Source organism: Ictidomys tridecemlineatus, chromosome 11, assembly GCF_052094955.1.
Source record: "Ictidomys tridecemlineatus isolate mIctTri1 chromosome 11, mIctTri1.hap1, whole genome shotgun sequence".
Taxonomy (NCBI): Eukaryota; Metazoa; Chordata; class Mammalia; order Rodentia; family Sciuridae; genus Ictidomys; species Ictidomys tridecemlineatus.
The window spans coordinates 87811382-87825030 of NC_135487.1; positions in this window are offsets into that span (position 1 = coordinate 87811382).

Below are 13649 nucleotides of genomic sequence, written 5' to 3' on the forward strand. Positions count from 1 at the left end.
AAACAACAGGCAAGGTGTTATTGTTTTTAGAAGACACACTTTAACCTACCTGTCAAGGGAATTTCTAATAACTCAGAAAGGCATTTTGACAAATATATTTATGGTCTTTGACACCATTTGTCCACTATGTATCTCTTATTTCTGAGATATAGTCTGAAAGTCTGTCTACAATTTAGAGATATAGTCTGAAATTCTATCTGTAGTTCTCTCACAGAGTCTTTCTGTCAATTAGAAAGAGCTGGTTTAATGGTGATTCACATACTGAGATAGCTCAATTGGATGGTTTTCACAATATAGAAGTGCTTTTATAATTTACAGAGTTAAAAATAGAAGAGACTGGGGCTGTGGTTGTGGCTCAGTGGTAGAACACTTGCCTAGCATGTGTGAGGCACTGGGTTCATTTCTCAGCATCACATATAAATAAATGAATAAAATAAAGGTCCACCAACATCTAAAATATAGTTAGAAAAATAGAAGGGACTTCAATTACATAGTCTATAATTTTTAATATTATTGAGCCCACAAGAATATTCTATTCTTTTCCCTGAAAGTCTCTCACTTTCTTTTTTTTTAAATTGTTTTTTTTAATCTGTAGTTGGACATAATGCCTTTTTATTTCACTTATGTATTTTCATGTGGTGCTGAGGATCAAACACTTCGCCTGGCACATACTAGGCGAGCTCTTTATCACCGAGCCACAACCCTTGCCTGCCTTTCATTTTCGTTCAGTGGTTTTGATTTGCTGTCACTTGGCTTTCATTCTTGCTCTAACCTCTAACATGGATGTTCAGTTAAAGCTTTCATGACACTATATTCTCCAGATTTTGTTTATAATCGTACTTTAGTCCTCCCTCCAACCACATGGTCCTCCACCACACAACCAAGGTGATTTTCAAATTGGAAAACCATCACCATCACCACTACAGTGATTCCAAATCTCATTAATGGATTTCTAACTTTCCATAGGATAAAAGGCCAAAAGTCTAACTAGACTATTAAGCCTGCATTTGAAGCCTCACCTCAAAAGATTCCTTCTCTTTAGCTTCTGTTTTTTTTGTTTGTTTGTTTATTTTTTTAGCAAAGCCAACCTTTTAGTTATTTGAACTTAGCTTCTAAAGTTCAAAACAAGAAACATTCTAGGTCGGGGCAGATGGCGCATGTCTGTAATTCCAGTGGTGTGGGAGGCAGAGGCAGGGGGATCAGGAGTTCAAAGCCAGCCTTTGCAAAATCGAGGTGCTAAGCAACTCATTGAGACCCTGTCACTAAATAAAATACAAAATAGTGCTGGGATGTGGCTCAGTGGCCAAGTGCTCCTGGGTTCAATCCCAATACCCAACCCTTGCAAAAAAAAAAAAATTATTTTCCTTCTACTTGGGATATTCTTTACCTCTTCTCCCAATAAACTTCTATTCATCATTCAAATCTTGGTTCAATGTCTGACCTATGGATTAGGTCAGATCCTCTGATTTCTTTCAGGACTGCCCATATCATCCTTCTTATTACTCATTAGTACATTGGAAAATGTCTCTTTTTCTCTTTATTGAATCCTTAATCTCAGTATAGCATCCAGAAAATATTATGTATGAATTCAATAAGTATTTGTAAAATGAATTTATATATTGTTTTTCTTAGTACTTCGCTTTTGCTGAGACTGGCTTTGAACTTGTGATCCTCTTGCTTCAGCCTCCTGAGCTGCTGGGATTACAGGCATGTGCCACCACGTCCAGCTCAATTTTTCTTTTAAGAAACTAAAAATGGAAGACTAAATTCCCAGAGCAAGTAGAAGGGAAAAAATAAAACAAAGCTTGAATCACTGAACTTAAACATGAAATAGTAAGGGAAAATAAATTGTGTAAACATCAGCTAATTCCAGTAAATGACTAGAGAAATTGAAAAAGTTATTGCTAGACTACCAAAAAAGATGAATAACAAAAGTCAAGAGTAGAAGGTTATGATTGATGAAGGTTATCATTAAATCCTCAAATTCTAAGTAGGTATTAATGGAATATTCTGAAGAATATATGTCCACAAATTTGATGAAAAGAACAATTTCATGAAGGTCACAAACTATTGCCTATTTAAAAAGTAGGTTACCTGAATTCTATATATGTTTAAGATATTTACTCTGTAGATAAGTTTTCACATAAGTAAAACTCAATAGTTTCCCATATTGTTTCACTGGTGAAATCTGCCAAACAATAAAGGAAGAAAGTACAGTATGAATCCAGCATATAAGACCATTCAAGAAAACTACAAATTACTACTTTTCATGAATATGGAAAATTTCATTTTGTCAAGTGGGGATTTATCTTGGGAAATATTGACTATTTGAGCCTTTGAAAATCATTGTAATCAAGTATAACAACAAAGAAAAAGTATATGATCATCTTAATTAGGGAAGAAGAGATGATATTTGACAAGATTAAGTATCCACAAAAACTTAGCAAACCAGGAATGAAACCGACTCTTAAGCTACCAGTGTCCCCATCTGGATGGGGAAATATTGAATAATGAGTGTCTTTTTCCTAAGGTTGTAAACGAGGAAAGGACTTACAAACTCTAGATTCCTGTTCAGCCTCTCACTGGCAGGATGGCCAGTGAAATGAAAAAAAGAAAAAAAGTATAAAAATTAAGAATGAAATAAAGTTGTTCTTAGAGATGGCATGATTTGGATGTAGCAAATACCTAAAAATTAGCAAAATGGCTCCTACAAACAATAAATGAGTTAAGGTGAATATGAAAAAATCAATTGTACTATATATTTTCAATAAACAACCAGAAATTCAGTTTCCTTTTCAATATTACTTCTCATGATGCCAAATCTAAGAAAGAATTTGGTGTATATCACTGAAATATGTGCTAGGCCTGAATGTTGGAAAATCTTTGCCAATTTTTATGGAAAAATGTACACCCTAGCTGGGTAAGGAGATTTGTTAAGATGTCCACTCTTCCCCTTCTTGGTTCATTCTCTTAAAAAATCCCTGCAGGATATTTTGTTGATGTTGCCAGGTTAACTCAGATTTATTTGGTTTAAAGGCAACAGAACAAGCAGAACCACCAGGTTTGAAAACACATACAAAACCAGATGGCTTATATTACAAATCCCAAAACTTAATTTAAAACTAGTCAAGATAGTGTGGTATTGACAAAGTAAAAGACATAAATCATTGAAACAGAAAAGATCAGCAATGGGCTCACACATGGCCAATTAAATTTTGACAAAGGGAGAAACCAATTCAGTGGAGAAAAGATAGTTTTTTTCAACATATAAGAGAAATATTATGAATGAAATAAAAAGGACTCCAACACATTTCTCTAACTTTACAAAAAAGTGTATTCAGAATGGATCATAGACCTAAATGTAAAATGTAAACTCTAAAGTCCCTGTGACTATAGTTCAGCAAGGAATGCTTACATACAACACCAAATATTGGATCAATTATTTTTAAATGACAAAAGATATAGAGGATTTAATCAAATAAAAATATTTTGCTTTTTAAAAGACAGTAAAATTTTAAAAAGACAGAGCATGGGGACTGGGGTTTGGCTCAGTGGTAGAATGCCCACCTAGTGCATGTGAGGTGCTGGATTTGATCTTCAGCATCATATGAATAAATATAAAGTAAAGATATTGTATTCAACTATAAATAAATATATACACATAAATATATATTGTTTTAAGTCAGGGCCTGGGAGAAAATTTTTACAAACCATGTATTTGGTGAAGGTTATATCCAGAATATAAAAAGAAATCTCAAAACAAATAAAGAAATCTCACACACATTCTCAAAATGGTCAATGAGCTGGACTTGTGGCTCAGTGGTTGAGTGCTTGCCTAGCATGTGTGAGGCACTGGATTCAACCCTTGGCACCACATAAAAATAAATAAACAAAGGTATTTTTAAAAAATGGACAATTAATTGGAACCGGCACTTCACCCAAGATTTACAAATGGCAATTAATTATGTGAAAAGTTACTCAACATCATTTGACTATAAACAAATGTAAAATATAGCTACAATAACACCAACACACTTAGAATAGCCTGAAAAATTCTAACAATAGCAAGAATTATCAAGAATGTAGTACATCTATAACTATATAGCTTGTAGTCATGCAAAATGGATAGCCTCATTGCAAAACACTTTGGGGCAATTTCTTATAAAGTTAAACTTTTAAATGTGAGTCAATTAGAGAAATATCCAAGAAAAGTGCTCACACAAAAATGTATATGTGAGTGCAGTGCTTTTATTCATCCTTCACAATGGAAACCCTGTATTTTTCAACTATTGTAGTACATCTATACAAAGTACTGATGACTTCTATGTGAAACAATATGACTTTATCTTATATACATAGTGTTAGGTATGAGAATCCAGATTCAAAAAAGTTACATAGTGTGACAACATTGTCTTGAAATTTTATAAAGGTAACTTGTATGACAGAGAAAATAACTGGTTGCTAGAAGTCAGATGTGATTGAGTAATCTGACTGACTACAGAGGATCATGAGAATTTGGTGGCATAATAGAAATATACAGATTGTGGTTATTGCTATGCATTGTGTCTAAAACTTGTGGATCTGAATACATCGAACAAAGAATTTCACTGTATTCAAAAAACACTGCATTTAATGAAAAGAAAGTCTACCCCTTTTCACTTCTCCACTTGATATAAGTAGGATAGAACTTCTATTGATAAAATTAAGCTCAGATTCACTTTGGTTATCTTTGGCATGAAATATGCTATTATTTAACATTAAACATGCTATTTTCTCCTTTAAAATTATGAAGGAATTTATTTTTAAGTGGATGAGTTCAAGGATTTTTAAATTTAATTTATGATCAGTTTCAAATATAAACAATGATTTTAGCTTTGTTAAAGGAGATGGTTATTCATTGATTTTTATTTCTATAAGCCCACCAACCAATATATAAATTATTTAATAGTGTATTACTCTATCTCTGTGTAGAAAGGAACATTTTACTATCTCTGGGGGCAGAATTGTAATTTAAAAACTAATTCTTGACCTCAATAAGTTATCTCACCTTTCTGACCCTTGGCTTTCACATTTATAATTTGGATATAATTAAACCAACCCAGCAGTATTGTTTAGGAGGCAAATACATGCCCACAGATATAAAAAGCATCTGTTACTACTCCAGATACATATGAGGTGACTTCTTTATTAAAATGTATGTATTTGTGTTTGTGACATAATTTACAAAGAACCTTCATTCATAAAATCTTCATGCCATTCCTAAGAGAGATGCGCAGCCATACATCCCCCTTTAGATTCAGTAAACATAAAGTTTGTCTAATATTAAGGAAAGGATTTAACAAAGAATCAAATTTCTTACTGTTGATCCACTGCCTCAAAACAGATAAGGCTTTTGAGAGGACTTTGTGCCAACCTAAGCTTTGTAAGCCTTTAATCACCTTTGGCCTTGCATTCCTAAATTATCCTATTGAGAAACAGAACTGACAGGTCTTACCTCAGATAGAGGTGTTTTACTTTTAAGAGAGGTGAGTAGTTAAGTGATAAGAAAAATATAGAAGTTCTTTATGAGCTTTATAATCACTTCCCTAAAATACAGTTGGTAAATACAATCACAGTATAAGTGGGGCAAGACTTAAATGAAACAGTGACATTAAGCTTATTTAAGTTACTATGAATTTTGTAGTATTACTGATTAAATACTGATAATTACTAGTGTAATCAGAATTTAGACATATTTTCTTTTGCTTTTAAGCAAATCTGTTAGCATTGTAATACTTTTAAATTTTGTATGTTTAATACTAATTCATTAAGAATCATGGAATAAATTAGATTTTAATACACAAAATATAAAGCATACAGAAATGTATTAAAAACATCATGGTATATGTAACAGCAAGATTTAGATTTACCTAGACGACTTGGATTTGTCAAGTTTTTTAATGTATAGGAACACTTTGACAATGTAGTGTCAATTGATTAACATTTCTCTAAAACCCATAATGCTAGACAAGATAAATACTATGTAATCAGATGTTAGACATTTTTACTTTTTGCTTTTAAATCTCTTTATGTAAGACAGATTTTAATTATTTTTATATTGACTATTAAGAAATTATGGAATGAATGACATTTAATCCCCTCAAAGAAAACTCAATAAAGGCAATAATTTGAGAATCATATATCAATACAAAGCTGCCATAACATATAAGATCAGGTACAGTTTGGATCTCTTGTCTAGAGCTGCTCTCCAGGTTACCCTGCACTCCTTCTGCCACATACAGTGAAACTGTTTTGATGTGGAGACAATAAACTTAGGGTGATAAGGCCCATAAATGTAGCAGATGCTTTAGGATACAAAGCTCTCTTTCAAAAATGAATGAAAAATTAAGACTGTCTTATATAAATGAGATAAGAAAGTTCATCACAACTAGTTCTGCTCTTCAAGAAATATTGCCAAGAATCTGATAAGTTGAAATGAAGAACAACAAATAACAATACAAAATCTCACAAAAAATGTAAAGGCCCTGGTAAAGGTACATGTACAGAACAATACAAAAGCCCCTGATATTATAATGTAAGTGAACAAATCATTTATACATCTGGCATAACATTCTTTAAAGCATGAAACATGGTATAAACCAAATAGTGTTTTATATACAAATGAAATTAATTTTTATCAGTTTAAAATAGATTGTTATACCTTTACTTATTTTTATTTTGTATTTGTAGTACTGGGAATATAATCCAGGTCCTCATGACACCCCAAGCCCTTAGATTATTATAAATGCAATGGTAACCATTGTAATATGCAAACTGGCAAAAAAGAAATAAAACATGCCACTTCCCCCCCCCAAAAAAAATTAGTGAAACACAAAGAAAACCATCAGAGAGGAAAAGAGGAACAAAAATTCTACAAGACAAAAAAATCAGTAATTTATTGAAATGAAAATGAGTTGCATGCACCAGCAAAAATACTTAGGCTGAATGGATAAAAAATAAGATACAATGATAAATTGCCTATTAGCAACAAACTTTCCATCTAAAGTCAAAATGAAAAGGTGGAAAAAGATATTTCAGTTATGTTAGAACCTATAGCAAGGCTGACCATACTTATGCAAAATAGATTTTAAGACAAAAATTGTCACAAGACAGAGAAGAACATTGCATGATGATGAAAGGATCAGTTTAAACACAAGATAAATGGTTAAATATGCACCTAATATCAGAGCAACTAAATGTATTTAGCAGACATTGATAGTACTCATGGGATATACAAGAAAAAATAATATCATGAGACTTCAATATTCCATTTTTTCAGCAACGGATTGAAAAACAGTATAAATGAGGAAACAGAACTTGAACAACATACTAGAAAAATCAGATCTACCAGGCTAATACAGAATAGTTCATCCAACAATAGAGCATACATTCTTCTCAAGCAACAATAGCATACTCTCCCAGATAACCATGTTAGATAATGAAATCAATCTTGAAAAATTTAGGAAGATTTAAAATACACAAAGCATCTTTTCTGACCCCATATGGAATATAAGAAAAAAACCATATTGGAAGAGAAACAGGAAACTCCACAAATATATGGAAATTAATGATGCATTCTTAAACCACCAATGTGTCAATGAGGAAATGACCAGGGAAATTATAAAATATTTGGAAACAAAAGCAAAGGCACACCATAACAACTTATGAGATGCAGCAAAAGCAGTTCTGAGAGAGGAGTTCATAGTGGTAAACACCTGCATCAAAAAGTAAGAAAGATAGCAAATCAAGAAACTAAATTTATATCTCAAAGAACTAAAAGAAGAACAAACTAAATACAAAGTCAGCAGAAAAAAGAAAATAATATGAGTATGAATCAATGGGAGCAATAGAAAAATCAATGAAATCAAGAATTTTCTTAAAGATCAACAAAGTGGACAAATACTTAGCTAGACTAACAAAAAAGAAGTTTTGAATGTCTAACTTAGAAATTACAGAGGACACTTTACAACTCATGTTAAAGGAATAAAAGGACTCATAGCATTACTTTGAGAATTGTATGCTGACAAATTGGTTGACCTAGAAGAAACGTCGAAATTCCTACAAAAGTATAATCTACCAATAAGAAATCAAGAAGAAATAAAAATCTAAACACACCCATAACAAGTGAGGTTATTGAAGCAATAACAAATACTTCCCCACAAAGCAAACTCAGGATCACAGCATTCACAGCAGATTTGTACTGAACATTTAAAAAGGGATTAACATCATTTTTTTCTCTAATTCTTTCAAAGAAAGAAACAGGAGGAGAAATATCCAAACTCATTCTGGGAGGTCAAAATTACCCTAATACCAAATTACCTAGCATGACAAAATTATACAACAATATATCTGGTGAATGTTGATACATAAATCTTTAACAAAACAATAGCAAACTAAATTCAAGAGCACATTTAAAGGACCATACATTATGGTCACCAATATTTATACATGAAATTCAAAATAATTCATCATATATAAATCAATAAATGTGATATATCACATTAACAGAATGAAGAACAAAATAATATGATAATGCAGAAAAAGCACTTGATAAAATTCAACTTACCTTTATAATAAAAATACTCATCAAAAAAGGAAGAGAATGTTTCTTAGATATATTAAATTTCATATATAAAATGCCCATAGTTAATAGCATACTCAACGGGAAAGGCTGAATTTTTTTTCTCTAAGATTAGGGAAAAAACAAAGATGCCCCCTCTAACCACTATTTTTTAACATTTGATTGGTAGTTCTAGCCATATCAATTAGACAAGAAAAAGAAATAAAAACATTCAAGTTGAAAAAGGGAAGAATTTAAACAATTTCTGCTTACTGACAACATGATCTTGTCTGTAGAAGACTCTAAGGATTTATATGCATAAAACCTGTTCTTATTAGAAATAATAAGTGAATTTGGCAAAGCTGCTGGATGCAATATCAACAAATTTAGTTTCAGCAATAAGCAAACAATAATAGAAATGAAAAAAAGATATCCATTTATTTTGACATCAAAGAGAAGAAAATACTTAGGAATAAACTTAAGCAGATGAAAAAACATATTTTAAACTTATATTGCTATGGGAAATGAAAGGAACAGAACAAATAAATGAAAATTCATCCTGTGTTCATGAACTAGAAGACATAAAATTGTTAAAATGTTCATACTACCCCAAATGATCTACATATTGAATTTAATCTTTATGAAAATCCCTATAACATTTATAGAGAAATAGCAAAAAAGATTTCAAAATTCATGTGGCATCGCAAAGAGTTATGGACAGCCAAAATTCTCATCAACAGGAACAAATTTAGAGGGCTTACACTGCCTTTTTTTATTTAATAATATTTTTAGTTGTAGATGGACACAATACCTTTACCTATTTATTTTTTATGTGGGTGATGAGGATTGAACCCAGTGCCTCACACCTGCCAGGCAAGTGCTCTATCACTAAGCTACAACCCCAGCCCCAACACTGCCTGATTTTAAGTATACAACACAGAAAAAAATATTTTAGACATGTGGTACTGGATATGAAGAGAAATATACAGGCCAAAGAACAGAACAAAAAGCCCAGAAAAAAACCCCTGCACATATGGCCAAGTGATTATTGACAGAAATTCTTAGAATAAACGTTTGTCTTCAACAAATGGCACTGAGAAAATGGGGTATTCACATACAAAAAGAATGAGTTGGACCTTTACCTTACACCACCCAGAAAAATTAGCTTGAAATGGATTAAAGAGCTAACATGAGATCTAAAACTATTAAAATCCCAGAAGAGAAACAGAAAAAAACTTCCACACATTGTTTTTGACAATGATTTCTTGGGTATAATATGAAAGCACAGAAAACAATAATTGCAAATCATATCTGATACGGAGTTTCTATTTAAAATCAGTAAGAAACTTCTATAATTCTACAACAATAGTAACAATAAATCCTATAAATCTGTTTTTAAATTTTGTGAAGACTTACATTTTCCCAAAGAAGATATACAAATGATCAATAAACCTATGAAAAGATGCTGAACATGATTAGTTACTAGAGAAATGCAAACAGAAACAATACAAAATATATTTTTGCTAAAACGAAATATAAAAAGAAAATAACTATTGTTTAGGATATGGGAAGTTGTACACCTTTTACAATGTTGATGAGAATCTAAAATGGTGCAGCCATTATGAAAAATAGCATAGTGTTTTCAAAAAATTAAAAATGATATTATCATACTTCTATCAATCCCACTTCTGGCTATATAACCAGAAGAACTGAAAGAAGGTATTGGGGAGATATGTTCACAGCTATATTCATTACAGCACTATTCATATTATCCAGGTGATGGAAGCATTCCAAATGTTAATTTTAAAATTAATGGATAAAGGTAATCTAATAAACATGCAATGTAATATTATATGGCCTTTAAAAATAAATTCTGTCTCATGACATTACACTCATGACCCTTGAGGATGGTAAGCTAATCAAAATATGATGACTGCAAAAAGGAAAATATGATGTGATTTCACTCATAAGTAGTATCTACAATAGTCAAAAATCATAGAAAGAGAAATTAGAAAAGTGAGCACTATGGTCAGAAGGAGGGTATGGGAAATTAATGTCATTAGATATAGAGTTCCAAGCTGAAAAGACAAAACATTCCAGAGATTTCCTACATATTAAAATGAATATACTTAATATTATCGAACTTACATGTAAAATCATAAGATGGTATATTTTGTATTATATGTTTTTTACCATAATAAAGAGTTTCAACAAGAAAATTAGACTAGAATTGTAAAGTATAATACCTATAATGAGAAATTCATTAAATAGATAAGTAATAGGTTTGAGATGGCAAAGAAAATCAATATAGTTGAAAATAAATCAATATAATTTGATTAACCTCTTGACCAGAAAGAATAAAAAATGAAGACAAGGGGCTAGGGTTGTGGCTCCGTGGCAGAACACTTGCCTGACATGTGTGTGGCACTGGGTTGTATCCTAAGCACCACATAAAAATAAATAAATAAAGCCATTGTGTCTCTCTACAACCAAAAAAGAACTTCTTAAAAAATGAAGATAAATGGACTGATCCTTAGAGATATTGAAGACATCATCATTAAATTGAAATATATAACAGATATCTATGAAATATCCCTAACATTTGCAAATTTATTAACCTACTTCTAAGTCATCTTTGCACTCAAAAGAAAATCAAAACAAATTAGAAAAAATTGAGATAAATAATGACATAATAATACATCAAAATCTGATATATCTTATCAGATTACAACACTTGACCTAGCCAGTCTTTTTAGTTTTAATCATGCCATTCTCATTGTAAGATGATTATCTTATTGTGTGTGTGTGTATGTGTGTGTGTTAATTTTAATCATGCTATTCGACTGTAAGTAGCTATTTTTATGAGGATATTCACACCTAACAAGACTTGTAAGAAAAAGAAACGTTAAAGCCACATATTCATGAACATAGATGCAAAATCCTTAAGAAAATAAACTTTCTAATATGGAAAATAAGATAATAATTCATTACCACATGGAACTTATTCCAGCAATGCAATTTTTTAATATAGTTTTTTAGTTGTAATCGTGGACCTTTATTTTATTTATTATTTTATTTATTTATATGCAGTGCTGAGAATCAAAGCCAGTGCTAGGCAAGCACTTTATCACTGAGCTACAATTCCAGCCACAGCAATGATTTTTTTTTAATATTCAGAAAACAATTGATCTCACGCCTATAATTCCAGCAGCTTGAGAGGGTGAGGTAGGAGGACCACAAGTTCAAAGCCAGACGCAGCAAAAGTGAGGCAGTAAGTAACTCAGTGAGATTCTGTCTCTAATTAAAATACAAAATAGGGCTGGGAATATGACTCAGTGGTCGAATGCCCCTGAGCTCAATACTCTGTAACAACAACAACAAAAAAGATCTAATTTACTATTATGATTTTACATCAAAGGAGATAGAAAAAGTATTCAACAAAATTCTTTGTAAAAGACAAAATTGATTGTTAAAGACAATCTGAGAAGAAAATAGACTAACTTGATAAAGGTATTTGTAAAATTGTACAGTTAATGTCATTCTTGGTGGTAAAAATTTGAATATTTCTGTATTAATTTAATAGGACTGCCATAAATTCTCAGCACTGCATATAAACACACACACACATATACTATTTGGCTTCCAGGACAGAAATTTGTTGTTGGAAGTTAGAAAGTCTAAAGTCAATGGGACAGCACTGTTGCTTTTTCTTTTCTTCCTTTTTTTAAAAAAAAATTATATATAACAGTGGAATGAATTGCAACTCTTATTACATATATAGAGCTCAATTTTTCATATCTCTTGTTAAATACATAGTATATTCACACCAATTCATGTCCTCATACATGTACTTTGGATAATAATGTTCATCACATTCAACCATCATTAATTATCCCAAGGTCCTCCCCTACCCTCCCACCCCTCTGCCCTTGTTGCTTCTTTGTGATGCCAGAGTAGGAAAGATCGATCATTTGTATGTTCTTCTCCATGACTTGTAGATGACCTTTCTCTCCCTATGTGATTTTACATTATTTTTCCTCGTGTATGTATCTTTGTGCCAAATTTACCCTTTTTATAAGGACAAGGGTCATCTTGAATTAGGAACTACTCTAGTAGTCTAAGTTTAACTCCATTACCTCTATAAAGACCTTTTCTCCAAATAAGGTCACATTTTGAGGAGCCAGGCATTAGAACTCCAACCTGTGAATTTTTGAAAGATACACAACTCAACCCTACTAGTTTCCTTTTTGAGATCAAGAACAAAATCAGGATGTAATTTATTTATTTAATAGTTTATTGGAAGTTCTAGCTAATGCAATAGGGCAAGAAAAGGCATAAGTATGAAAGAAAGAAAGAAAGAAAGAAAGAAAGAAAGAAAGAAAGAAAGAAAGAAAGAAAGAAAGAAAGAAAGAAAAAAGTGAAAATGTCTTTGTTCTCAGATGCTATGATTATTTATGCAGAAAATCCTACAGCATCTTAAAAATATACTTCTTAAAACTAATGAATGAATTTATGAAAGATACAAGATAAATTCTACATGTAGTAGCATTATTTGGAAAGTGAATTTTTAAAAAAGTCCTTTATGGTTGAATATAAAACATAAAATAATGGATAAAAAATATGACAAATAAGACCCATATAGTGAAAAGTATAAAACATATATATGAGGAAGATTGTCAACCTTACTGGTTCTCAAAGAAATAAAAATTAAAGGCTAAATAAGATTCATTTTGAAAGGGAATGACAAGATTAAAAGCAAACAAACAAAAATGGCAATGTCATGTAAATGATGTGTAGCAACTGAATTAGTCTTAAATTACTAAAGGGAATATATGCTATAATATTGGTAAAGAGTTTCACGATCTTTATAAGTGTATACACTTAAAATGAATACCAACAATTTTATTTCTAGATCTTAAACAGAGATACAAAATGTAAGTCTCTGAAAAGTCTTTTTCTTGCTTTTTCATAGTAGGTTCATTTAGGATTAAAGTAAGATATATAAGATAAAAATAGATTAAAAATAACCAAAGATAAACTATAAAGCCAA